Source organism: Puma concolor, chromosome C2 (assembly GCF_028749965.1).
Source record: "Puma concolor isolate L17-30 chromosome C2, mPumCon1.1.hap2, whole genome shotgun sequence".
Taxonomy (NCBI): Eukaryota; Metazoa; Chordata; class Mammalia; order Carnivora; family Felidae; genus Puma; species Puma concolor.
In genome coordinates, this window is record NC_141675.1 from 128,077,425 (window position 1) to 128,090,793 (window position 13,369).

A 13,369-nucleotide genomic window follows, 5' to 3' on the forward strand; every position below is an offset into this window, starting at 1 on the left:
AATGTGACTAGGACCACCACCTATGGTTATGTAGTTTGTTTACAGTGAAAGATCAGTCTGGCCTGGGGAGCGATAGAGGCTCTCCAATGGACTCCCTACTACTCTCTAAGCCGAGTTTGTAAGGCTGGGTCCTCAGGAGGGCCTCTTTTTTAATCTGTACAAATCTACTGCTATGGAGTAACTAAAGTCTTGAATCTTTTTATAAGGTTCTTTGTACAGTTGCTACATCTTTCTTTGTCACTGTGCTAAATCCATTCATTCATACTTTCTTCAGAGTTTTGTTTTGTTTTTTTTCATAGCTGATTCTCAAAGTTTGGTCCAGAGATCTGCTTAGGGAGTCCCCGATGTCAAAATCATGCATAGTAAAAGATTCATTCAAAGGTCAAGACAAAACAATATATTTTAATTTAATAGATTATAAAAAGTTCCTTGGTGTATCTTCAGATTCTACATTGCCACTAACACTTAAGGGAACCACTCCACGTTGACTCGTGGTGCAGTATGAAAGCAGAACAGCCGCAATTGTTTGAAAAGGGTATTAAGATCCCTTTTCTACCTTGATGTCTTTGTGAGGCTTAATTTTCTTCATGTGTTTCAACAAAATAATGTATTGCAACAGACCGCATGCAGAAGCAGATAGAAGAATCCAGCTGTCTACTCATTAAACTAGACATTTAAAAAAAAACCTGTAAAAATGTAAAACAGTGCTGTTCTCTTCACTATTTGTCTGGGAGAATATAGTTTTCTTGGAAATGTTATTTATGTTTACATTTAACAAGGTTATCTTTATTTTCCAGTAAGTTAGTAAGTATTTAAAATTTTTCTCCATTTGAGTTTCTAACATAAATGCATCAATGGATGAAATTCCCATAAATAACAACACTGTGGGGTCCTCAATAATTTTTAAGTGTGCAAAAGGCTCCTGACACCAGATCATTTGAGAACAGCTGCTTTAAGATATGAGAATGTCTAACGTTCCTTTGTTAGCAATAATAGTGATGTTCCAAATATTGGACTGAATGTGCACATACACATTTGGTGCAGGAGAATTGCTTATCTTAGGAAAAAGAAGTTCAACCCTCCTGTTTTTCAAGGATCACTTCAGTTTTCACATTTGATTCATCTTGAGCCAGCCTACAGGTGCAGATGTGTTGACTCAACTCAGCAAACATGGAGAGAAGCTGATCATAAAGGCCAAGTCCGTTGCTGTCAGGATGGTTTTAATTAACAGTAAGACACTATTGGTCCCATTTTGTGTGCACTTCAAAATGTTAGTTGTCCATTGAGATGGCTCACAGATGAGGCACTACTTGAGTGTAGCTGAAATGCAGCTGTGACATATGCTTTTTAAAGAAGCCAGGAGAGAGGGGTTCGGGGCAAGCGATTCTGTGTGAATTAGGAACTATTTTATGAGCGATGTTGGACAGCTGGTCTGTTCATAATGATTGTCAGAGAAAACCTAATATGGCAGGAAGGACCTCAGGATTCAAGAATAAGAATGTCTTGTTAGTGTGACCTAAGTAATATATATCTAAAACAGAACAGAGGAACAAACAAAAAACAGAACCAAAACAAAGCAAAAAGCCTCCCTTCCACATTTACACAACTTTTGCACTTTGATTAGACTTACGTTGACTTGTTCAAGAATCATACCTAGTCTTGACAGTTATGCAGTTAGCTGTAGAAGGCAATCTATCATAGTGGTGAAAGCTCTGAAGTCAGTCAGACATACTCAAATCCTAATCCTGCCTCCAACCCTTACTGTGTGTGAGTGTTGGCAAGTTGTCTTAATTCACCAGGGCTCAGTCTCTTCGTCTAAAAATGAGTAATAGTGCTTCTCTTGAAGATTTATGTGAGTATTAAAACACAGTTAAGTGTGAAATATAGTACCTTTTCTGTAGTGAGTGCATCTGTGCGTGTTCTCTCTCTGTGTTCTTCCCACTCGTCCTGCCCCAGGTATTACTCACTCAGCTATCAATTTGTTTAGAGCTAGCTAGCCACAACAGAGTTTGGATGTTGGAGATCTCTTTTTCTCTCTCACTCATCCCCTCCTACCCTGCCCTGTATAAATATCCCAGTGTTGCCTTAGATTCCAGAGGTATAGCATATGAAGGCAGAAACAAAAGGGTTCGTGTAGTGGCTACCCAGTCATTTTCAGGGGAAGTAAAAATAGCCCCTTAGGGCTCCGTAGACAGAAGTATTGACGTCAAGTTAGGTTAATTCATAATTAGTGACAAAGCATAATCTCTCATACTTTGATAATTTTAGTTTAAACAGAAACTTGGGTTCATCCTGCATCATCCTTATGCTTTGATTTTAAATGTGGCAGAAGCAACTTAGAGAAATATACAGAAATAAGACCCCAGTGATTCCTCATTTGAAAAGAATGGGGTTGGGTTTCCTTGAAAGCAAATTTGAGATACAGTTACTGTTATGATAAGGGATCATTTATATTAGTTTATTAATTGAAAGAATGAATTGGTGAACTAATAGAGATGGCATTTACATAAAATAGAAATTCTTCTATTAATTGTAATGCTCCACTGTTTTGCTGGATTCTGGTAAGAGGGGAGCAGGAAGACATGTCCATGAGTCTGTGTTTGTGTCAATATGTGTGCACACAGGGCCGTACTAAAGTTCTCTTGGATGGTTTTCGTTTTCCCGCTTGCTCCATTTACTAAGAGCATGTCATTCCTAGTTACTTTGGGAGCTTATTTATCCAGCTCCAATTCCTTATGGATATAAATAAAATTTGGGGAAAGGATAAGGATGCGTTATTGATGTTTGGGGACTTTTGTTTGCTTGTTTTTTGCCCCAGTTACAACTTTGCCAGGGATAGAGTCTTAGAAGCTAGAAGAAAAATTGAAGTTTGGTCTTAGTGTAGTAAGTTGCTTGATATCCTTGCTATGAGGAATACTTAAAACAGATTAATGTCATAGTGCATAAAAGTTTATTAAATGGTTTATATGTTCTGTTCAGTATTGATACTTAATTAATAATATCAGCACTTGAGAATGTTTAGAAAGTGAAGTTAAACCTCCTGAACAGATTTATAGTCATTAGGAATGAGATATATATGTATATATGTGTGTGTATATAATGTATATATACACTAATAATAATTATAGTCCTCTAACCAATATAATTATATTCACATCACCTTATATTATTGAGTACTCTGTGTCAGGCCCTGTTATAAGTGCTTCATATGGGATCACCATTATTTCCTAAAACAATCCTCTGAGGTAAATAAAATTGCTTCCGTGTTATAGATGAGGTGTAAGTACCCTCAGCATGATTGTTAACTTAGCCACAAATCACATAATTGGTAAATGACAGAACCCGAATTTCAACAAAGACAGTCTAGCCTCTTCTCTCTTGTTTAATTATTTTATTATATGGTCTAAGATAACCAAGTGTCATGGCAAGACAGACTTCTAACCTTTTGTTTTTTTTTTAAATTGCCTCATTTTAAGAAATATATATTTGCTTATTTTGCACTTTTTTTTTTAAGTGGAAGCTCACACAAGTGTGGTGTCAGATTTTTCTCCTTCTCTCAGATGTTTTATATGAAATATCCCTTTGAAGTTAAGCTGGAAGGCAGGTGTTGGGGATGGGGTGTTGCGGGACAAAACTTCCAAAAGTAAAATAGACATTTGGAGAACGTATTTGTTTACTAGCTAACATTTTCTGTTGGCTAAATTGAAAAACCATAATATTTATCGTTATGATGAGTGTGGGATTTGAAGTTATAAAAGAGAATTCAAAAGAATGTACTTCAATGAAGATTATGTTAATATAAAGTGACACACATTCATTATATTAATGATTTTTACTTATTTATTTGTATATAATGTGTTCTGTTTCTGTTTGCCCCATCCCTTTCTGGTGAGAGGAATTGTTGAACCCTGTATATATAAATGAGCAATTTTCAAAATCATTTTATACTTGACCATAATTACATTTTCTTTTTTTCTTTTAGTTTTTTTTAATGTTTATTTTTGAGAGAGAGAGAGAGGTACAGAAACACCACAAGCGGGGAAGGGGCAGAGAGAAAGGGAGACACAGAATGTGAAGCAGGCTCCAGGCTCTGAGCTGTCAGCATAGAGCCCAACGCGGGGCTCAAACTCATGAACCGTGAGATCATGACCTGAGCTGAAGTCGGACTGTTCACCGACTGAGCCACCCAGGCACCCCAAATAATTACATTTTTCTGTGCCTGGGAAGTTTTTTAAAAGAAAATTAACTATAGGAAAAATAAACTCTATAGCTTGGAGTTTGGGGACTGTATGAGAAAATGTGTCTGTACCAATATATCTATAGATAGGTAGGTAGGTAGGTAGATAGATAGATAGATAGATAGAGTTTATATTTTTCCCTTTGATAGAAATTTTATATTATTTGCCTTCTTAAGTAAACACAAAATGAAAATTTTATCACATAAAAAGTTATTATTTGTGTCCTGAAGCCAGCAAAGGATAAAGCAAAAGAAATCAGTTTAGATTTTAGAAATACTTATCACTTAATATTTGCAAAATCAGAAAGGAATTTATTTTCTATGAAGATAGTACTGTGGTTAAGGGAATTCTTTCACTCTAGGGTCTCCTGGGTGGCTCAGTCAGTTAAGCGTCCTACTTCAGCTCAGGTCATGATCTCACAGTTCGTGGTTCGAACCGGCATTGGGCCCTGTGCTGACAGCTCAGAGTCTGGAGCCTGCTTCGGATTCTGTGTCTCCCTCTTTCTCTGCCCCTCCTCCGCTCATGCTCTGTCTCCTTCTCAAAAATAAACATTAAAAATTTAAAAAAAAAGAATTCTTTCACCTAAAATAGAGCTTAAAATTCTTTGATTTCAAATATTATTTGCATGTTTAATATAGCTCCACTTCACCATGTTTGATGCATTTTATCTCACTTATTTAAGGCTTTTTATAAAATTCTAACTATTTATTTCATTGAGCATAGAAAATATTTGACCCTTATAATAGCTTTGAAAGTCATCAAAGATGCCAGAATATCAAGTGGTCATGGATTAGTAGGACTAAGTGATTGCTTGAGTTCTATTGCTTTCTAGGCTGGTATTTATCAAGGATTCTAGAATGTAGATGGACTTAAGAGTCTATATATAAGAAAATAAGCTGTAATTTTTTGGAGAGAACTATGAAGGGCACTTATATTTCATCAAACCCATTTTTCTCTCCCCCTAGCAGTAAATGACAGAAAGAAAACAATGGAAAAAGTGGCCACTGTAATGGAAAGACGGGCAATCACAAATGTTATTAGTGTAGACATTTGATGGGGTCTAATCTACCTATGGAATACTGTATTCTGTCAGGAAAAGAGAGCTAATGCATCTTCTAAATATCAAAAGACAGGAGCCAATTTATGCCTGTCAGGCCTCACTTTTCACAGATTTAAATCATTCCTGCTAGAGAAAGATACATTACTCCATTGTAGTCAAATTTCTCTCTTGATTTTAGTCAAAAATAATTTTAAAAGCTTCCTGACAATTTGAAAGAGCATTTTAAAATAAATGGCATTATTAAAAAAATCCCTACTGGATACCAGAAATTATCTATAATTAGTAGTAAGTTTTAATATTTTACATTGCTTCTCTTTTATATTTACTATATTTTAAAGTAAAATTTCTTCAAGGCATATTCCCATCCATTATTTTTTTTCTTTGTAAATGTTGAAGAGTTGTATAAAACTTTCACTGTCTTTGAGTGAACTTTACATTATTATTTTTGTTGGCTGAATGAAAGTAAGTCCCTGATGATATTCCATTGGTTAATTAACTTCCTAATATTTTCAGGTGTGGCATCTGCTGTGTTCTTGATTGTCATGGCATAATGAAATTGTGGGCTGGAAGACATGAATGTGGGTATCTCCCCTACCCATTATATTTTTTATGCAAGCAATATATCCTAGTTACTTCAGGTCAGCATGACATTGTGTGCAAAATTGCATACTGCATTGGACCAGATGAGACATTGCCATACATTGCTCATGAGGATGCAAATTGCCACTTATCTGAAAAAGATTCTCACAATAAATGAACAAGCAATTTCTCTCTCTGTAGTGAGGCTGTTAATGTCTCCATGGGTGGATAATGAGAAAGAGACAGATGAGATGAATAAAGGTGTTACATTTCGTTTACTGTTCTTTTTCTTTTTTGTAAATTCTCCTATAAAATTAATACTTTATATAAAAGGATTTGTTTCCAATTTCTTTTTGTTTTCATTCCAGACCATGACATTTATTTTGGAGAAAGGGCTAATATTTTTATTTTATATTGGAAATTGGTTAACATACTCTGTAACTCAAATACTATTTTTGGGGTGTTTAAAGATAATATAAAAAAGCATTTTAGAAACATTTTGTTTTTAAACACACACATCGTAGAATAACGTGTGAATGCTTAAGCATTTGCCTAAGTGCACTCATTTTTAAAGAAAACATGTAGGCAAAGATAAAAGAGATAGAAACTCTCATCCCTGAAAAAAAATTTAGGGCCTATTTAAAAATATTTAACAAGGTTTAATTTTAAAATACCAATGCATATATTAATACATTTTTTAAAATTTGGCAGCCAACATTTTCATTGAGAACATCATGTAAGTTCTTTTATCAGATCTACCATTCAAGAACTTAAAAGTTTATGTTCTTAGCCTACTACAGTATTCTGAATGTTTAATGCAATAACTTGAGACCCATGAATCTATACATTTATTTTTTTGGCAATTAAATATTTAGAAATCACTTTCTTATTTACATCCTGTTTATATAGACATTGAAGAATAATAAGAATTATGAAATAATCTCAAATGTATGAAGAATTTTATTGGTGAACCAAATTAAATATTAATTTAACAACTACTTGTTAATATGTTGGTATTGATTCTATCTTAGAGAAGTGCAGTTATGTGTAACTGAACTTTCTGTTTTCTTGTGGTCAGGCCTTAAATTACCATGTCTTCTGGTTTCAGTGTTTTTCCTGGGGCACAGATCATATTTCTTACTGCCAAAGCCCAGAAATAATAGCCTCACACATCCAAAGTCCCAGAGGTTTTCCTGCCAGGTACCCGGAGAGCAATTGCAGGGCTCCAGACTGGGTTCAAGAACAAGAAATTCTAACGATGCTGTTGAAAGCAATTTCATTTCATAACACAATTCATAATTATCTGCATTTATCTCATTGTCTAAATTTCAACTGCTAACCTATCATATTGACTAATCCATAGAAGCTCTCTTTATCCTATAGGATGTGTGCTTTTCAAACTGATGTTATCTTTAAGGAAGCAATCACTGTAATAAATAGGCAAGAAAAGAAATGGTTATTAAAAATCTTTAAATATTTGCTACATTTGCATTTCCTTTACCATCTAAATGAGAGTATAATGTTTAATAGAACCTTCTGAATGTAAATTCTTTATTTTTAAAGTGTGTTTCTTTTTGTCATTCCTTATAGCAGTGCCATATTTACAGTTGTTTAAAACTTCGTGTTCAATGGAAACCGATTTGACAATAAATTTCATATATTGAAAAAAAATTAAAAAAATAAAAATTCGTGTTCAGAGAGTAAACATCCTTATTTTCCCTGGTTCCTAGGTATTATCTAATACAAAGACAGGGGTATGTTAACCCAAACTAGATGACTTACCTGTAGTGTGACATAACCCTGCATCCTTCTATTTAATATTGAATTGCAGAGGAATAACTGTCTACCATGGTTATAAAACATATTAGCATTTAATAATAATCACTTTTGTAAGTTGCTTAATAATTAGCTTATGATAGTTTGTTTCCTTTGCAATGAAAGGCATCTACAATTTTAATGGCTGTCAGGTATAGGAAGTCATATAGCATGGCATTTTTATATGAGCTGGATTTCCATCTTCAGGCAATGTAATCACCTATTTAATTTGTCCCTCCCCCTCTAATTGCTTTGTTTTTTAAAAAGAAAAAAAAAAGTGTAGTACATTTATTCTGTGATAAGTATAGATTAGAAGGATACTTAATATTTTTAAATTGAGCCAGTTAATGACTCCAGAATTGGGTGAACACTGGGGTACCAGCCCTGGCACAGGACATTGGTAATGAATTAGATAAAAGTGGGAGGAAGGAACAAATGCACAGACTTGTGGACGATGCCTGGGTCTTTTGGGCATGCTCCATTCTTGGTGACTCTGGGCTTCTTAGTCTGTTTCTCTCTGCCAATAGTCAGACTGTGCCCATTTCAGGCTTTTTTTTTTTTTTTTTTTTTTTTCCATTTACAAAGTAACTGAAAACAGGCATGACATTTATCAAAAAAGAGAAATCACTTTTGGGATATAAATATATACACATGTCTATGTTTCTGTAGACACAGATATGTAATGCAGTACAAAATAAGCACTATATGTTTTGATTTGATTTGTGTTTTTTGCTTTACTAACTGTAATATGTCACATGTGAGTTTTACCATTCACTATTGTAAGTTGTATATTAACAGGCATTTTGTATATCCAAGTCAAAAATCTGAAAACCACCTCATTATATCTTTTTGTTCCCAGTCAAGAATGAGGATCCATCAGTGATGCGCTATTTTTTTTTTTTTTTTTTAAGATTTTAGTTTTACATAACCAACCTGGGGCTCAAACTCACAACCCTGAGACCAAGAGTCTAGCTCTACTGACTCAGCTAGCCAGGCATCCTGTTGCACTACTGTTTACATTTTGGCTATGGCTGTAATGTTTTTTTCTTGTTTCTTATGCGGAATTATGAATTAAAAATTCTATTGAAAAGGAATGATATAAATGTTGATTCATTTTACACATCTATTTAAAAATGTATTTGGTTTAAATAAATATTATAGTGCACTATAATCAATATAAAAATAATGCAATGATTCCTCTTTAAAAACACATTCATGGTAAACCAGGCTATTTTCAAAATGTTATGAGTGCACCACACAGATTCTCACTCAAAAGTATCTCCTTAATTTAAGAAAATATTAAAAAAATTTCTATAAAGTGAACCTATAAAAAAATAATAAACCAAAAGACAAGTATGCTAACTACTTGGGATATACAAAGATACATAAGGGCTATTCCCAATCCTGACTTGTAAACATGGTACCTGCCTGGAAATTGCTTTTGATACATTTATGGTTCCCAGACATGTCTGCACACTGGAATCACCTGGGGGCCTTCTAAAAATACTGATGTTTATGTCCATCCCCCTGTCCCTCAAGACTGTGGATTAATTGGGTCGAGATGTGGCCTGGGCTTTGGAATTTTTAAAAGATCCCAGGTGATTCTATTGTGCATCAAAGTTTTGGTATCCCTAGTCTAGACCTTTGAAGTACATACAGAGTAATAAGAGTAAGATACTCATCATTTTCACAACTACACCAAATTCTTTCCTTATATAAATAAACCTTATTGATGGATAGTAGAACCTCTGATGTGTATGTGGGAGTGTATGTGCACACATGTGCATTCACATGCACAAATGATAGGAGTAAATCATACTTTTTCTCACCTTTACTGTTCTGACTGCATCCAATTGTGAACCAAGAATTGTTTTTATGTAGGCAGATTCGTTCATTGTTTGGATTGGTGGTATACTTAGTGGCTAATTCAAGCACTAGAAGTTCCTTCACATTTTTCCTTTATGAATGCAAGATGGGTAAAAATAAGAACTTGACCATGAATGCATTTTTTAAAGGTTTGATAGAATGATTACATCAATCAGTATTTTAAAATTTCAACAAATGGAAGCATTTATTGGGTACTTACCAAAACAACCCTGTCCTTTAGTACTGTTACCCCATTTTATAGCTTAGGAAACTAAAGCAACAAAAGGAGAATATAATCCTCTTTGGGTACCTTCTTTTATTTCAATCAAGTTAAAATTCCTGCTACAATCAACATACCTATTTGAATAATTTTCCTTGTTTTAATAGGGAGAGCAACTCTCTGAGTATTATGAATCTTGACAGCCCAGAACATAATTGGCCAAAAGCAGCTGTTTCTTATAGTCTTAACTCTCTGAAGGTTTTGATGTCTTGAGCAGTTAAGATATGTGAATGGTGATGAATAATTACTTTTATCTAACAGGACTAATTAAACATGCATTCTTCCCATCTTTGAAATTTTGAGTATTGCTCCTGAATGTATGACAAAAGTACGCTCCTTATTTTCTAAGAGAACCCAATCCTGAAAAATTCAGTCCTATTGCCAAATAGGTCATGTGAAACACATTAAATGTTGTATCCAGATTTTTGTTTTAAAATATTTGATTGTTGTTTCTAAAAATGGCTTTTGGTTCAAAAGAAATTATATTGAGAATTAAGATGACTACCACGACATAAGTAAGTTGAAACTTACTTGATCAATGCCAAATCCTGCCAGAGCACAGATGACTTTTCACCCAAGGAAAATGTTGTATTTTAATGGATATACTCAAGGTTCTGGCCATTTGGCTCAATGAGAATATTCACTTAGTACAACATGACTTATTTTTAAATTTATACTTCATTTTATACTTTATAATGTGAATCACCTAATAAGACAGTCACCTAATGAAATCACCTAATCACCTGATGAAAGCATTTTAAAATATATCCTATAAACAAGAATTCAATTTAAAAGCTTAAACCATTGTGAAAAACAAAGACACCCTTTTTCATTGTTTATAACCCTCCCCATCTTGGAAATCCCCCCTCCCCTCCTCTTTCTTTTCCAATTTTCAAGTCTCAGCGTTTCCCTAATTCTGCTGATCAAAATAATACATGTGGCCTTCAATGAAGAAAAGCATGAATGTTTGTAACCATAATTGTCAGCAGCACTGTTTTTCTGACTGCTGAAGGGAACTGATTTGTGTCTGCATTAGCACCCCTCACCCTTCAAACCATTCCTCTCCTGCCCCCCTCCGCTGGCAGCTTCCAAACTACCAACTTGTTTCCTGTCAAAGGCATGTTCGGCTCTGTAATAAATCACTGATGAACAGCCAACTCTCTATTTCGGAGGTGCAGCCTCTGAACATTGATTAATGTGATTCTTCAAGAATGGAACAATGGCCTGCGTGCATATGCACAAAAAAAGCCCATCCAATGCAATAGATAGCTTTGTTCCATGGGCTCCAGCCTCCCTCCTTACAGTGTTCTCTTTCTGGGCTGAGCCTGAACCAGCTAATTGATTAGCAGAACCTTTAGGCTGCCTGAGGTGTGCCTAAAACAGGGGTGTAATCAGAAGTTTTAAAAAAGTCTGTTCTTGCCTTTGGGGGTTTCTGCAGGCACATATGGCAGCCACAATAGACAACAGCAAGGCTTCTTATTTTTGGAAATTTTGGCGAATTTTAGGAGCAATTCACTTCTGCTATATTATTCTTTTGCTTTAACCTAAGTGGTTGTTCTCATGTAATTGACAGGCATTTTTAAGAAAAACTTCATTTTAAATTCCTCTCTCTTCTTCATGTCCTCTGTGTTATCTTTTATTTTTATTGATGTGCTGGAAAAGCCATTTTCTATGTTAACAGTTACTCATAAATACTGACATCTATGGACAGTTAAAAATAACAGTCACAAAAGTTTGATCACAAAAAGCAGCTCAATTTATCCTTTGTCTAATATCTAAATAATTCTTATAATTTACCAGAAGAGTGAACAGGTATTACATAAACATGGATGAGAATTAGGTAATGTTGTTTTTAGTATTGTTTATTTTAAAAACATAAATCATTGAGTGTTTTTTCATTTATTTAAAATTTCTTAATAGCCAAAGTATATATAATAGTAATAATAATAGCACATTAATTGCTATTTTTACATTTTTCATAGCTTTGAATTTTTGTGGTTGTCAGATTATCTTGAAAATGAATGGTGTGTTGGCTGAGGGAAATACTAATGTAGGTTCTGCTGTGATCTGTTTTCTTTCACAGTTAGAATCATATATTCTTTTAATTTGACCTTAGAATTTTATAGGTAAATGAATGGTTCTTTTATAGACAAAGTAATTGAGATTCAGTTAAGTGTTGAAAAGATAAAACATTTCTGTCGAAACTTTATCTGTGAGTATTCAGAAATCTTACTAGAAATGTTATAGGAGAGAGCTGCCTGGGTGGCTCAGTAGGTTAAGAGTCCAACTTCAACTCAGGTCATGATCTCTTGGTTCATAAGTTCGAGCCCCGCATCAGGCTCTGTGTTGACAACTCAGAGCCTGGAGCCTATTTAGGATTCTGTGTCTCTCTCTCTCTCTGCCCCTCCCTTGTTCGCACTCTGACTCTCTCTCTCAAAAATAAATAAACATTAAAAAAACACAAATTAAATAAAAAAGAAAAGAAATATTATAGGAGATAATATTCTCTCCATTTTAAGAATAGGAAAGCAAGTATCCCAAAGTTCAAAATTGGTGAGTAGTAAAGAAAAGAGCAAAAGCCCTTTTGTTGTCTTTCATGTACTAATTCATGATCTATAGGCGTCTCTCCTCTCAAAAGAGAGAACTTTCTAATACCAGATCCTGGAGGAAAATCTGTCATAAAGTAATATTTTAGAGAAGTCAGTCATTGTACTGTACAAAAGAGTTTACTTGCATGAAACGGAAAAAAAGGTAATTTTTCATTTACATAGAAGAGATTTTTTCCCAAAGTATACTACATTATTTCAACTTTGAAATTATTTTCTCATTAAAGCTCATGGCAGTTAATTCTTGCACTTGCTCAACAAAATTATAATTTATAAATAATAATGTTCGTACATGAGCCATGGGAGTAATGTTAATAAGCAGGCTATACATGAGACCCAGCAGTGATTCTAGGACAAATGCATTCAGAATTTTAACTTGAGATGTAAGGACATATCTCCCAGAGAGCTGTGCTTACCAACAGTGTGAGTGGCAGTGGACAGGAGCAGGTGGGAGAAGGGATAGATGTCACAGGTATTCCTTGCTCATGCTAGAATGAGATTCCCTTTACATGGAATTCAGGGGACTATGGTGCGGGGAGAAACAGAGGGCAATGGTCATTGACCTGATGGAACATAGGACTGGGGCCACCTTCGCTTTCTGAGAGTGGAGTAGGAAGAAGAATTCCATGAGCCAAGTAGTTGATTTTATATGAGGGCTATAAGAAAACTCTGAGACTAGTGTAAATTAGAATGAGACTACATTAACTAGAATGGCCAGAGATAAATGGTCTACTTAAACATAAAAATTAAGGGAACTAAACTTTTCAGAAACATGAACTAAGCACTTTCTCTACTGATCCACTCACTGCAAATATTACAGCCTTTTAACTCAATTGATTTAAAGTGAGACCTTTTAGTCTTTCATTTTGGCATTCAGAATAATAGTGATGATGATGATGATTGTCACTCAGAATAACCAAGATGA

At 34.5% G+C, this 13,369-nt stretch overlaps 1 protein-coding gene across 9 annotated transcripts in view; it reads left to right on the forward strand.

Annotated features, from left to right (window-relative positions):
• The window catches only part of ROBO1 (roundabout guidance receptor 1), a 1,149,709-nt gene that overhangs the window by 855,658 nt on the left and 280,682 nt on the right, over window positions 1-13,369 (forward strand). The gene's annotated exons all lie outside the window — the stretch shown is intronic.